Source organism: Thermobia domestica, chromosome 1, assembly GCF_964235325.1.
Source record: "Thermobia domestica chromosome 1, izTheDome1.hap1.1, whole genome shotgun sequence".
Classification (NCBI taxonomy): Eukaryota; Metazoa; Arthropoda; class Insecta; order Zygentoma; family Lepismatidae; genus Thermobia; species Thermobia domestica.
Genome location: NC_137454.1, coordinates 337,766,611 through 337,779,581, shown reverse-complemented (window position 1 = coordinate 337,779,581; position 12,971 = coordinate 337,766,611). Strand labels below are relative to the sequence as shown.

Below are 12,971 nucleotides of genomic sequence, written 5' to 3'. Positions count from 1 at the left end.
TTTCAAGATTGCCAGAGTTGAAACTCAACAAAATTTCAAAATTGCCAGAATGGAGATAACAGTAGAATAAATAAGTTATTAGTACCATGACTTAACGAACCAAATTTCTTCATTTAACTCCTTGCTGTCTGCTATTAGAAAGCTGAAGATTGACGATCTTAACCTAAATTATGAATATTGATTACTGAAGGAAATCATTTCGTCTGGAAATCTTCAAGAACTTCTGTCTGATGAAGAAAAGTATGCACGAATCTTTAAGGAGTGTTCGTCGTAGTATCTTACATTTTCTCATATCGAATTGTAATGCAGAATGTGAAAAAATATTCTCAAGAATGAAACTACCTTGGACAGATGTTAGAAATAGAGTTAGTGTTGATACTGGAAGGCTAAACTTCAAATCTGTATGAATTATAACAGTGATCGTGATTCTGAAACATGTTTGTGTACCACAATGTATCTATATACGTATGTTAAGTGACAAATCATTGATAGAAGTAGCTCAAACGGACAAAAAGAATCATTATTAGTATTGCTGCCTGCTAGGGAGTCATCATTTTGTAGTTGTACTATTTGTATTACTTTACTTTAATAATGTATTAATTTCTATATTATGTTTTTTCTTTTTCTTTAAAATGTGCTGTTTGATATAATCTGGAAGCAAACTTAAGTTTCGGTAAAAGCGATTTTTTAAAGAGATTTTTTAAAGTCAAAGTGTCCTCCTTTCCGATTTTACAATTCTGGCAACCCTACCCTCATCCCCCCGGGATTTGCGCCAGTGGCTAAACAAATATTTTATTAATAAAATGTACAAATGTATGTCGAGCTAAGAAGTATTTCCGGGGGGAAGGATGTCTAGATTCTGTGGTTACCCCGCGTGGGTGCCGCCTCCGCCTGCTGGAGAGAGAGGGAGAGAGAGATTTGAATTAATCTTCAGGGAATTACCACATATGCTCTAATCTACTATATATCAAAATTGACTAAGTGTGTAAACAAATACTGCAGCATTACTCAGCTTTAGTTGTGTCACATGCTGTATGTGAATATGTAGCTAGGAATCGGAAGTAGATACATCATTCCGTGACTTCATAAGGATATGAAAATTACTCACATCGTATGATAAAGGACAGCTGTGCTATATTCAGCATGAATAATACGAGACTTCATACAGTACTGTAGAACTGGCCAGAGGCCCGTATCCAAGACACTGAGACAAGAGGACCGTGATAACTCGAGACCGTGGGCAAAATTTTTTTGAACATTCTGGCAACACTGATTTTGGCAACAACATTCATGATGACGCACTTACTCATTTGTATATTTCGAGGTCTTGATAAAACATGCTGCAACTTGCACAACCGGATAGAAAGCTAATGCAAGAATAGAGTGCAGGATTTGCAGTGAACGTACAGTATATTTTTGTACTCTTCAAAATTATCTGAAATCGCGAAATGTTACAGTAATCTATTTCCTCTGCCTGTATTTCTTTTTATTACTATTTCTATGTGTTTCACAATAAGAATTTTGTTCCCATTAAATTCTAAACGCTAGAATATAGCCTACTTGGATATAAAAGTTTATTTGTTATAGGTTCAGGTTTGTGCTCTGAAAAGTAATCGAAACTGGTTACAAAGTTCAAGTATACGTTTTTAACAATGAAAACATGACGCTACAGTTCATGATCTCTTTCGTCATCTATATGACCCATATTTAACCGATAGAATTCTACTGAACTTTCACTTTCAAAGTTGGTTAGTACGTTGGCGCAAACCTGTCTTCAACATTGTGGGGTGGTGGTGGTGGGATAAGATTGTTCCCATATATTTTTAAGCGATGTTCAAAATATTTATGCAGTTGAAACACAATTCTGTGGAAGAGCAGGGGAACAGAGTTGTCTTCAAATTGGGAGGCAGGCAGATTTGAGGCTTATTCTGGAGGTGGGGGGGGAGAGATAAGACTCATATTACGGTAGATGAATCTGATTTCTGAGGTGAACCTGTTGTATCGCAGGGACGCAAGGGACATCAATTTCATCTCACTTTCCTTTGTTGCAGTCGGACACAAATCGACACATTTCTCCCCAACAAACAAATTTCAAATTGGATTATTGGGGAGGAACAGTCCTCCTAGTTCCAAGATTGGGGGCAGTAGCGTACCCAGGAATTTATTTCGGGGGGGGTCCAAACTAAATATGAAGCTATTTTATATTAAAATTGCTAAAATTGCCCCTAAAATTAGGCTAAATTTTTAAAAAGTTGAAATTTCGGGGGGGGTCCGGACCCCCGTGTCCCCCCCCCCTCCGTACGTCCCTGATTGGGGGGATATGTCCCCCTGATCTCTCCGGGATTTGTTTCAGTGCTGTAGTTTCAGAAATCGAAACCCACTTGTTATTTAATGGGTTCATTTATGAAACCAAATGCTTAGCTCTTGTATTTCTGGATTCGATTCCAAGTGAAAACATATAATTTTGAATCTAGAAATCTTAAGATACTACTTGCATTAAGATGTAACGAAGCTTCGGTGAGGAAAGACAGGAAGAATTACCGTTTGCAGCTAATTAGCTGAACATTATTACCTAGTAGTACGTACGCCGTTTGGCTAGCCTTTAATAAGCTGTGGGATCAGAGACCATTGTTGTATTTGTTTGTTTGTTTGACTTAGATTGTAGTTTAGCGTCCTTTTTCATAATCGAGGTTATACAGTTTAAAGTGGGATCCAAACCATAGTAATGCTTTCTCACCGGCAATGAACTCAGTACCCTGTGCACCAAAGCCGCACGCTATAGCTACTAGACCAGCCGAGAGGGCTACCTTAATTTTGTTTATTATTTCTATTAGTGGTACACAAACAATTTTAGGAAGGGGCCTAGACATTGAAGAAAACTAGGCGAGCAAATAAAATTTGTTAAAAGAGCAATGATACATATTAAAAATTCTTATAGTACTAGGGCCTAATAATGATCGAAAGATTGTGAAGGGAATCTGATGAATGAAATTGGGAATGCATTTCTAAAAGTCGTTAATAATCTGGTTCGAACTGGATTCATCTGTTTCTAATACAGCTCTTCCGTAATAACCCTACACTTATTTACATTCGTCAGGTTAGGAATCATGTCTCGAACCGGATGGAATTTTGTACTTTTAATCTCGTCTGACCCGCGGGCCGTAGTTTGCCTATCACTGATTTAAATAGTAGTTATGGTTCTAATAGACTCACAGAAAGGAATAATTAATTACCAATAAGCACACGAGTTGATTAGAAGCCACGAATGCTTGACAACAGTATTATTAAGCTAGCCTTTCTTTGAATTCAGACTTTCTTAAATATTAGCATACTGTACCCTTTCTCCACTACACGAACAACAAAATCATTAGAAGTGGCAACCCTGACTGGATAATTTGACTTACAATTACTGTGACGTAAGTCCTTTTTTTTTTTCCGTTAAGCCATCCATGAAGGTCGTCAGATCCTAAGCAAACAAGCTGCACCATTCTCTGCAATGGCAATTTGTATTTGTTAGCAGTTGTAGTTGGTTTGTCTATTTCAATGTGACTTGAAAATAATAAATATTGTACTACTTTTGAGAGAAAATTCCAACGGTGCACGCTAGATTTTTTTTTTTTTAAGAAATATATTTGATGAAGACAGAGGAAAAAATCAAAAATGAAATGAAATGAAATCTTTAAGTTTTACGTCCCACGCTTATGCCGGTTAGGCTAAAGGAGACGGTGATGATGAGAGATGAGTGAAATGAAGAAAGTGGGAGGAAACGAGAGAACCCCGAGAAAACCCACGAGCACGGTGTTTGTCCACCACAAAGTTCACTTGGTGGAGGCTGTAATCGAACCCGGGACCCCAAGCACCAGAGGTGAACGCTCTACCACTGAGCCACCGCGCCCCCAAGAAAAAAATCAAATTCATAGGAAGGTTTAAGGAGTTACTGATTTAGTTGAGAATTTTCCCATACTCCTTGTACGATATTTCTTTTCGTGTGTGTCCGCAAGGAGGAGCAAGAAGGGGCCGTGGCTCCTCATTGGAATTCAAGTACATCATTAATTTGAATTAAGTTTCCAGATACAGGCTATATTTCACAAATCATATTTTCTAATATTTTCTTTATTTCTTTACGTTTCCAATTTCCTGTTGTAAAAATATGTGATACATGAGACTATATAGTAAGCAAAATACAAAAGCATTTGTCTTTGTGCAGAAAACTATGCTGTACATACTAGAGTACAATACAGCCACGATTATCCAAGCCTTAACGATTGAACGTGCTGTAGCTACAGCAATTAATATTAGTAGGGTTGCCATAGTTTTTTTGATCCAACATACGGACAAGCCTTAAAATGACGACCCATTAAACACAGAATAAATATTTTACAGTGCCTAAACACAGAATAAATATTTTAAAATTTCTGACCTAAAAATCACCTTTTTAGGTCATCACACAATTGTTTACTGTAATCAAGGGCGCCCATGTTGTGGTTTCCAAGGGGGGGGAGACAAGTATAAGCGATGTTTCAAATATAGTTTCAAATTTTGCTGTAACTAATGTAAAAATTCTATTGGGTTTTCAATATTCCCAAGTACAATTTCCTTTTAGGGGGCGAGCGCCCCACCTTGCCCCCCTGAGGAGTGCCGTTGACTGTAATACTTAAAACACTATTGGAAACTAACATGTTTTATAATATTTTTCATTAACAGAAATTCATACCATTAAATTGCGTATATTAAATCTAACCAAAAGAAACCTGGAATGGAACAATGAGACTTTTTAAAAACATAACTTACTTTATTAATCTATATATATATATATAATTGAATATCACTATGTTTGTGACTCTAAATCTTCTGAATCGTTCGACCATTCTCGATCAAATTTTTAACATGGATGAGGTTCGAAGATGGACTGATTTAGGCCATTCACTTCGATGGTAAAACTGGGTGGGGGGTGGAGGGGCATAAAAAATATAAATAAAACTTAACTCCTGAACCACTCGACCGATCTTGATCAAATTTTCAACATAGATGAGGTTCAGGCCTGGGATCGTTTTTGTGATTTAAATTTGACGGAGCAACGTATGGGAGGAGAAGCAGGGAGAGATATATAAAAATTAATTTATATAAGACTCAAAGTGACTATTTTTGTAATTTAATAACTCTTGAACTACCCGACCGATCTCAATCAAATTCTCAGGATACGTGAGCTTCGGATGTGGAAACATTTTTGCAATTTCACTTTAATGGTAGATCCTAGGGGAGAAGGACGTATAAATAAAACTAATAAAACCTATTAACTTTTGAACCACCCAACCAATCTCGATCAAATTTTCAACATATATGAGGGTCGGGCCTTGGGTGTTTTTATCGTTTCACTTTGACGAGCCAACCTAGGGGAGGGGGAGGGAGAGATATATATGTTAAAAAAATAAAATTAAAATGACTGTCTTTGTGACTTCATCACTCTTGCACCACCCGACCGATCTCAATCAAATTTTCAACATACATAAGTTTAGGGGCAGGGATTACTTTAAGCTTTTCACTTTGACGATGCAACGTAGAGAAGGAGGAGAGAAATTTAAAAATGATCTGAAATGACCGATATTAATGTTGAGTCCATAGTTTTCGGGATCGATGAGAGAAACAGTGACACTTCTGATGCTGTTTCAAGTTCAGGCCTGATAGTTGGGGAGGGGGAGGGTACAACGTAGGGGAGGGAAATAAACATTTAAAAATGATCGAAAATGACTAATATTAGTGCCGAATCCATAGTTTTAGGAGTAGCTGAGATTAACAGTGAGAATTCTGATGCCGTGTGCCGCAGCACGGAGGGGGAGCTATATATAATACTAATCGAAAATGACCAATATTAGTGTCTAATCCATAGTTTTCGGTATCATTCAGATGAACAGTGATATATCCGATCCGCTTTAAATCCAAAATCATCCCGCCACTTGGGGAATGATACCGAATGATACCGAATCTGAATGATACCGAAAACTATGGATTAGACACTATGGAAAACTATGGATATATAAATGATCGAAAATGACCAATATTAGTATCGAATCTATGGTTTTCGGGGTCGCCGAGATGATCAATGAACTTTCCGATGCTGTTTAAATCGATAAAATTAAAAAAAGAAAACAGCATATTTCACGGGTACTAAACACATGAGATGCGGAGTTGGGCATTTAAATTTTCATTTCAACCCAGCGAAGCGGGTAATATATGCTAGTAGTAACTAAAATATAAGTTGTATGATGAAAACAATTCTTTTCGTCCGAGATTTTAGCGATTCCCGACTCGGAAATTTTCGGGCAGCTCCAAAAACTGTCAAATACGGACATTTTCCTGTTTCATGCTTTGTACGATACGGACACATACACGGACCCAAAAATACAAACAGTCCGTACAAAATACAGATATATGGCAACCCTAAATATTAGGCCTATCAAGTTATTATACTGTACCTCACTCCTTTACGCCTTTATACACTACGTATAATCAGTGACGGATCCAGGGGGCGATCGGGAGATTGCTCCCCCCAGAAGAGGAAACTTTTATTTTATATATAAATAAAACCCATCCCAGAGTTTAGAGCTTTTAAAAGTAGCTCTAAGTAGCAGTATTACAACCCACCGCCCCCCTCCCCTTTAGAAATCCGTCCTGGATCTGCCCCTGCGTATAATACCCTCCTTCATTTTTCGGAAAGTCTATTATATGAGCCCCGATTATCCGATGTTAGTCAGGTACACATTAGCTCAGCTAATCGGGCTCTGCCAGATAGAAGTTAGCCCCTATGTGGCCCTCTTCCACGTCTTTTCCCTTCCCAAGGCCGTACATAAATATAGTAAAAAGAAATTAAAAAAGATCAAGGAGTGCACACTTTCCTCCTGCTGCCAGAAAACCTGTGAACGCCCATGCTCCTTTGTAAAACGGAAGTCTTTCCCAGAAATTTGCATCATTCATGATAAGAACAGAAATGTGTGGCTTAATTATTTCAACATCATGAATGGTGGCTTAATTACTTCAACACGATAGTTTCAAAATAATCATAGGAAAGTTACTACGAAATATACATAATTAAATTCAAGGAACTTGAAAATAGGTGATGATGCAATTTTTAGGGAACAGTGGAGCTCCGACCCATTCAGCGACATCCAAAAGGAATAAATATATGTTGTAATTAACACCGTTGAAATTCTAATAATCCTTATTTGAATATTCGACTTATGGATCTTCCAAGTATTCGTTATTCGAATCGTTCAGAAACGAAAAATTAGTCGAAAAACTTGAGAACAAATATTTAGTCGAATAATTATTCAGATGAGGAATAATTAGTCGAACAACTATTTCGATAACGGGTCGGATAATTGTTAGAATATCAAAAACGAACAATATCAGGAAAGATGAATCGAATAATTTTAACAGCACAATTCTAAATTACAAGTATGCTATCCAAAAGTACAGTAAGTCTTGTAGAACAACCATTTGTCAACTGGTCCCCAAGTTAAATATGATAAGATTTTTTAAAAATACGTATTTAGCGTCCCCAGAATATAAACCATAACCGTTATTATCCCTTTATATTGCAACCGGAGGTGATAGACCTGGTTCAATATTGGATCTCCGTCCCAGTTTCACAGTCTAAACAGGAACTCAGTTGTTAATAATAATAATAATAATAATAATAATAATAATAATAATAATAATAATAATAATAATAATAACTAGCAGTGGTAGTAGTAGTACTTTTAATATTTATACTCTTAAACATACATACAAAGTGTTTCAAAAACGCACACGGTGTTTGTCCACCATAAAGTTTACTTGCGCAGGAACTGGGATTGAACCCGAGATCCCATGCACCATTGGTGAACGCTCTACCACTGAGCCACCGCGGCGCCTAACCGACAACGTTTGGGAGGTGATTCCTGACACAAAGATAAGACAAAAAGTATATACCAACTTGGGTGCAGAAATGCTTCCTTTCGGAGTTATAGACTGCCGAAAACATGAAAAAATGTACTTTATAGGTCCATAGCTCCAAAAGTATGAGACCTACCGTAGTAGGATCAAGACTTCACTTGGGAATTAATATGTGCGCTATCCTAAAATCCATATTTCAAAATCCTAAGGTACTCACGCAACAATTTTTGTGGAGAGAGTTTGACTATGGGCATGTAATTTGAGATTGACTATGGGCATGTAATTTGAGGTACTCACTAACTCCCTCTATAAAAATTGTTGCCGAAGTACCACAGGATTCTGAAACATGTATTTTTGGATAGGGCACATATTAGTTCCTAATTGAAGTCTTGATCCGACTAGGGTAGGTCCCATAGTTTTGGAACTACGGACCTTTAAAGTTCATTTTTTTTTATGTTTTCGGCAGCCTATAACTCCGAAAGGAAGCATTTGTTCACCCAGGTTGGTCTGTACTTTTTGTCTTATCTTTGTGTCAGGAAGCACGTCCCAAACGCTGTCGGTGCTGTTTTGAAACACCCTCTACAGCCATTTCTTTGGTGATATATCTTTAATTAAACTTCCATAAAATACACATTTTCAAAAACCCTTTGACCTATCCCTTTCATTACTATTCGGTAGTGTTGCATGCGAAGCGAGACGAGAAGTAGTCTCGTCTCGTCTAGTATTTTTTTTTTTTTGGTCAAATTCTCCGCTCATATTGTTTTCTAAATTTTTGAAGAAAATTTATAAGCAGACTTTTTTCTTCATTTCATCTAGAAGCTGTCAGAAACGTCACTAGAAATCTACGAACATTTAAACCATACTGTATTTCTTATTGGAGTATATTGTATAATGACCTGCTCATTTTTAAACAACGATAAATGCTCTTCATTGTGCATTTCACTATGAATCATGCAACAATAAAACAATGTTTGATATTTAAGATTTGAGTGAATTAGTGTTCCCCCACGTGACTCGAGAAATTCCTCGTCTTGTCACGAATTTCTTGTCTTGAGTTTCATCTCCTTTCCGAGCCTTCTCTTCTCGTGGCAACACTAGAATCCAGTAGATTTTTTTATTATAATAAAAAAACAATATAGCATTTAACTATACATGATAGTATATATTTTATATGCCACTGTATACATTTACTCACTTTCGAAATTATGGGGATCTATTAACACCTTATTATTCAAAGCTTCTTTGTCCCTTTAGAAATTTCATTTCGCAAAACCCATGTTAGGATTTATGGAAAATATTTGTATATACAAACTTTCAAGTTCTCACGTCCAGTAGTTTCTGTAATCTGGTGAACGACGAGAAGCTATCCTTCACTCCCCTTAAGGATATTATTTTAAGTGTGTTATCCATGGGCGCCGATCTGGGGGAAGAGGCCCGAGGCTCACAAAGTTAGTGTGAGTCCTAGAATCTGGATATATTTATTTTGATGCTTGCTTGGATGCCTGACAACGAAATGCACGATATCTGAACGCCCCTCGTATTTATAGCGAAATCGGCGCCACTGGATCCCAAAATCGATCTCTAACTAGAGGTCAGTCTGTATATAGCCTTGAAACTGAAGCTGAAGTTGTATTTAAGTTCCGAAGAAGCTACCGTACTACTCTTATAATAATAATAATAATAATAATAATAATAATAATAATAATAATAATAATAATAATAATAATAATAATAATAATAATAATGCACTTTTTCTCATTCAGATTCTTAAAATTGTTCTTACTTAAATTTACAGGTAGTATCTACGTCACTAGTAAGTGAAATCAAGGATAAAAGTGAGGATCACGTCGTCCCCCACTTCCAAAAACTATCTGTGGTGTCCCTCCACTTCTTAAAAATATACAGTGGGCAAAGACAGGCACAGGGACGGCATGAGATTGTGCATTCCCGTACCTTTTCAGATCCACTTTTACCCCTGAATAAAATCCAACAATAATTATACATAGTACATAAATTAATAATAAAAGAAACTATTTTTAAGAAGAATAAAAACCTATCGATTGCATCAGTTTGGGAACAAACGACATACTTTTCAACGCCCTAAAAATTCGTTTTTCTAGATTTTGTCAAAAATTACGCATGATAATTTACCTTCAAGCATGTCAATATGTTCGTCTCGATGTGATGTAACTATTGCATATGTTCTCTACAGCAAAGCTCGCTCGCACGCGTTCAACCGTTTCTTCACTCAGTAAAGGCCGACCACTTGATTTTCCATTACAGAGGCATTCTGAAGCTGTAAACTGTGTATATTATTGTCAAATGGACTTAGTAGTTCGTAGATCTTTGTTGAACTTAGTTCGGAAGTGTCGTTGCACTGTTCGGACAGACTGATGTGGATGAAACTCGACACAACATAAGCTTTCTCTCCGCCTGTCGCCATCTTGAATAAATACTCACTGCTGCACTCTCGTGGCAGAAATCAGAAGCTAACCTGCTACACACGCTATTACCTGACCAGCGAACGAGTGCGGTCGGCCGGTTTTGGAGCTAAAATGCAAGCACAAGTGCCTCTAGCCGGGTTACTTGTAATCAATCTATCACAGTTCTTTTGTTCAGTTCGTAATAAACCACTTCACGCATATGCTCGTCAGGGACAGATCTAGGGGGTGGGGCGATTGGCCCCCCAGAATAGCATATTTTTATTTTAAAAATAAAGAATTTTCGACTTTGTATTATAAATGTAAAATAAAACTTTAAATAGGTAGGCTTTACTTTTTTTTTGTTTGTTTGTTTGTTTTACGTTGCAGAACTAAAATAAAGCAATAAATTACAAGAAATTACTTACATTGGCGTTCTTGCTGAAAAATAATGTCCACCTTCGAAATCGATGGTGGTCATTTCTGTTCTAGAAATTGCAGACAATAACTACACCTCCTTTTCTAAAGTTTTTTTTTTTTGCAATACACTCTTACCTTGATTTGACTTCGAACGACCGCCCCCCCCCCCCCAAACATTCAGCCTGGATCCGCCCCTGGCTCAAGTTAAGACAAACAGTTTCAAAAGTTATTGAAGTTATTTGCAGAACATCTTAAGTAACAAGCAAAAAACAACAACAACAAAAAATACACTCTCCATATTAACTTGCGAACAAACTAGCGAGCAGCGTTTTACAGTCTGCTTCTGTTTTATAATAACATCGAATAAAACGTAATCCATTTTTATACAATCTGCTTAATACACGGTAGAAGCTCACTGAATTGTCAATTGTGCTACGTTGTTCTTAAATTGGTAATTTCCATTCATATATCACTACTCACAATACATCTGCATTACTGCAGGAATTGTTCACTACAACCACGTAACTTACGACGTTCTTTAGTAAGCCCGAGAAAACCCACGAGCACGGTGTTTGTCCACCACAAAGTCCATATGGCGCGAGCTGGGATCGAACCAGGGACCCCAAGCACTGGAGGTGAACGCTCTACCACTGAGCCACCGCGCCTCCCTTAAGTTAAATAGAAAATAAAGTTTTAATTGTAAGTGTTTTTCATAATTTTGAGTTATGTGCCGTCTTATTGCTGCTGACCAATCTATTTCAGTATCAATCTCGTTTTAATAAGTGTTGTGGGTTTCGTTCACCATCAACTACTGCGTTTACAAAATACACGGTGTTACAGAAATGTGTCACAATATTCTGGGAACAGATTTCTCGCATCAAAATAAGAAAAAAAAAAAGTTCACATGGGCCTTTGCTCAAAAGTTGATAGTTTCGAAGTTATAGGGTACCAAAACTTTGAAACAAGTTAACTTCATAGCTCCAATACTATCAGACCTACCGTAGTCGAGTCAAGACATCACCGAGGAACTGGTATATGAACTACCCAAATTTCCATGTTTAAGAATGCTCCAGTACTTGCACACCAATTTTTAGAGAAATAGATGGAGAGTGATCAAAAGGGCCCGGATCTTGTTGACAAGTCAACTTTTTACTGTTACGCATAGGACAAGGCAAGTTCAAATAAAAACATTATCCATCTACTCTAGGTCCTAAAAATATAGTTTTTTAGGTTCAACTTTTGGTCACTATTTGCTGTTTTGAAATTTCAGGTCATTTTTTTAATATTTTAAGGTAAGTTTTAGGTCACTTACGGTCTTTTTATTCTTTTTCTTCTACATAAGGAAATCTTTAAACGAACACGGTTTACGGATGTAGAAAGGACGAAGTTGAATAATCTCTTTTCTTACCCCCTGACTATTTGAGTGGAAAAACTGCATTCTTAACAAGCTAATGAAAACTAAGTTGTAGCTGGTTAACGAAAGGTGGGGGTTGGTAGGGGGCCGAACGGATAGTTTTGGGTTATTGACCACAAAGGATGTGATCACGTGAATAACTAAAAATGCATTAGAAGGTTTTTATCTATTATTTTCATGTAGTCTAAACTTGCTAAGTTTTATTGTTTAAGAGTGCTTCCTAGTTTCAACTCAGGAGTGAATTGACGCTTTCAATACTTACAATACCGTACAATGGACTGATCAATAGAAATGACCAATGGACTGCAACTAAGTAAAACAATACTTTTTTAATATGAGGGAGAAATGTTAATTAAAAATCCAATGGATATTAAAAAATGTCAATGTTTAATGAAATAAAAGTTTGAGAAAACATAAGTTTTAAGGTCAATTTTTGTGATTTTTAGGGTCATTTTACAGGAATTTTAGTGTCATTTTATAGGTCACTTTTTAAATTTTTTTATGTCAACAAGATCCGGGCCCTGGTGATCAAGTACTTTCAAACAGACTCTTAAAATGATTGCGCAAGTACAGGAGGTTTTGAAAGACAGATACACATACAAATTCCTCAGTGGCGTCTTGACTCGACTAGGATCGGTCCTATATTAGTTGAACTATGAACCTTTAAAATTCATTTTTTCACGCTTTTGGCACTTTATAACTACGAAACTATTCACTTTCGATCACAGGTTTATATATATATATATATATATATATATATATATATATATATATATATATATATA

The 12,971-nt window shown here is 36.6% G+C and overlaps 1 long non-coding RNA gene across 1 annotated transcript in view; it reads right to left on the bottom strand.

Annotated features, from left to right (window-relative positions):
- Window positions 1-10,467, bottom strand: part of LOC145663225 (uncharacterized) — a 33,832-nt gene extending 23,365 nt beyond the window's left edge. Inside the window, exon 1 of the long non-coding RNA XR_014127163.1 lies at window positions 10,084-10,467. This is a non-coding gene — a long non-coding RNA (uncharacterized LOC145663225). The remainder of the gene's footprint in view (window positions 1-10,083) is intronic.
- Between the last annotated feature and the right edge of the window lie 2,504 nt (window positions 10,468-12,971).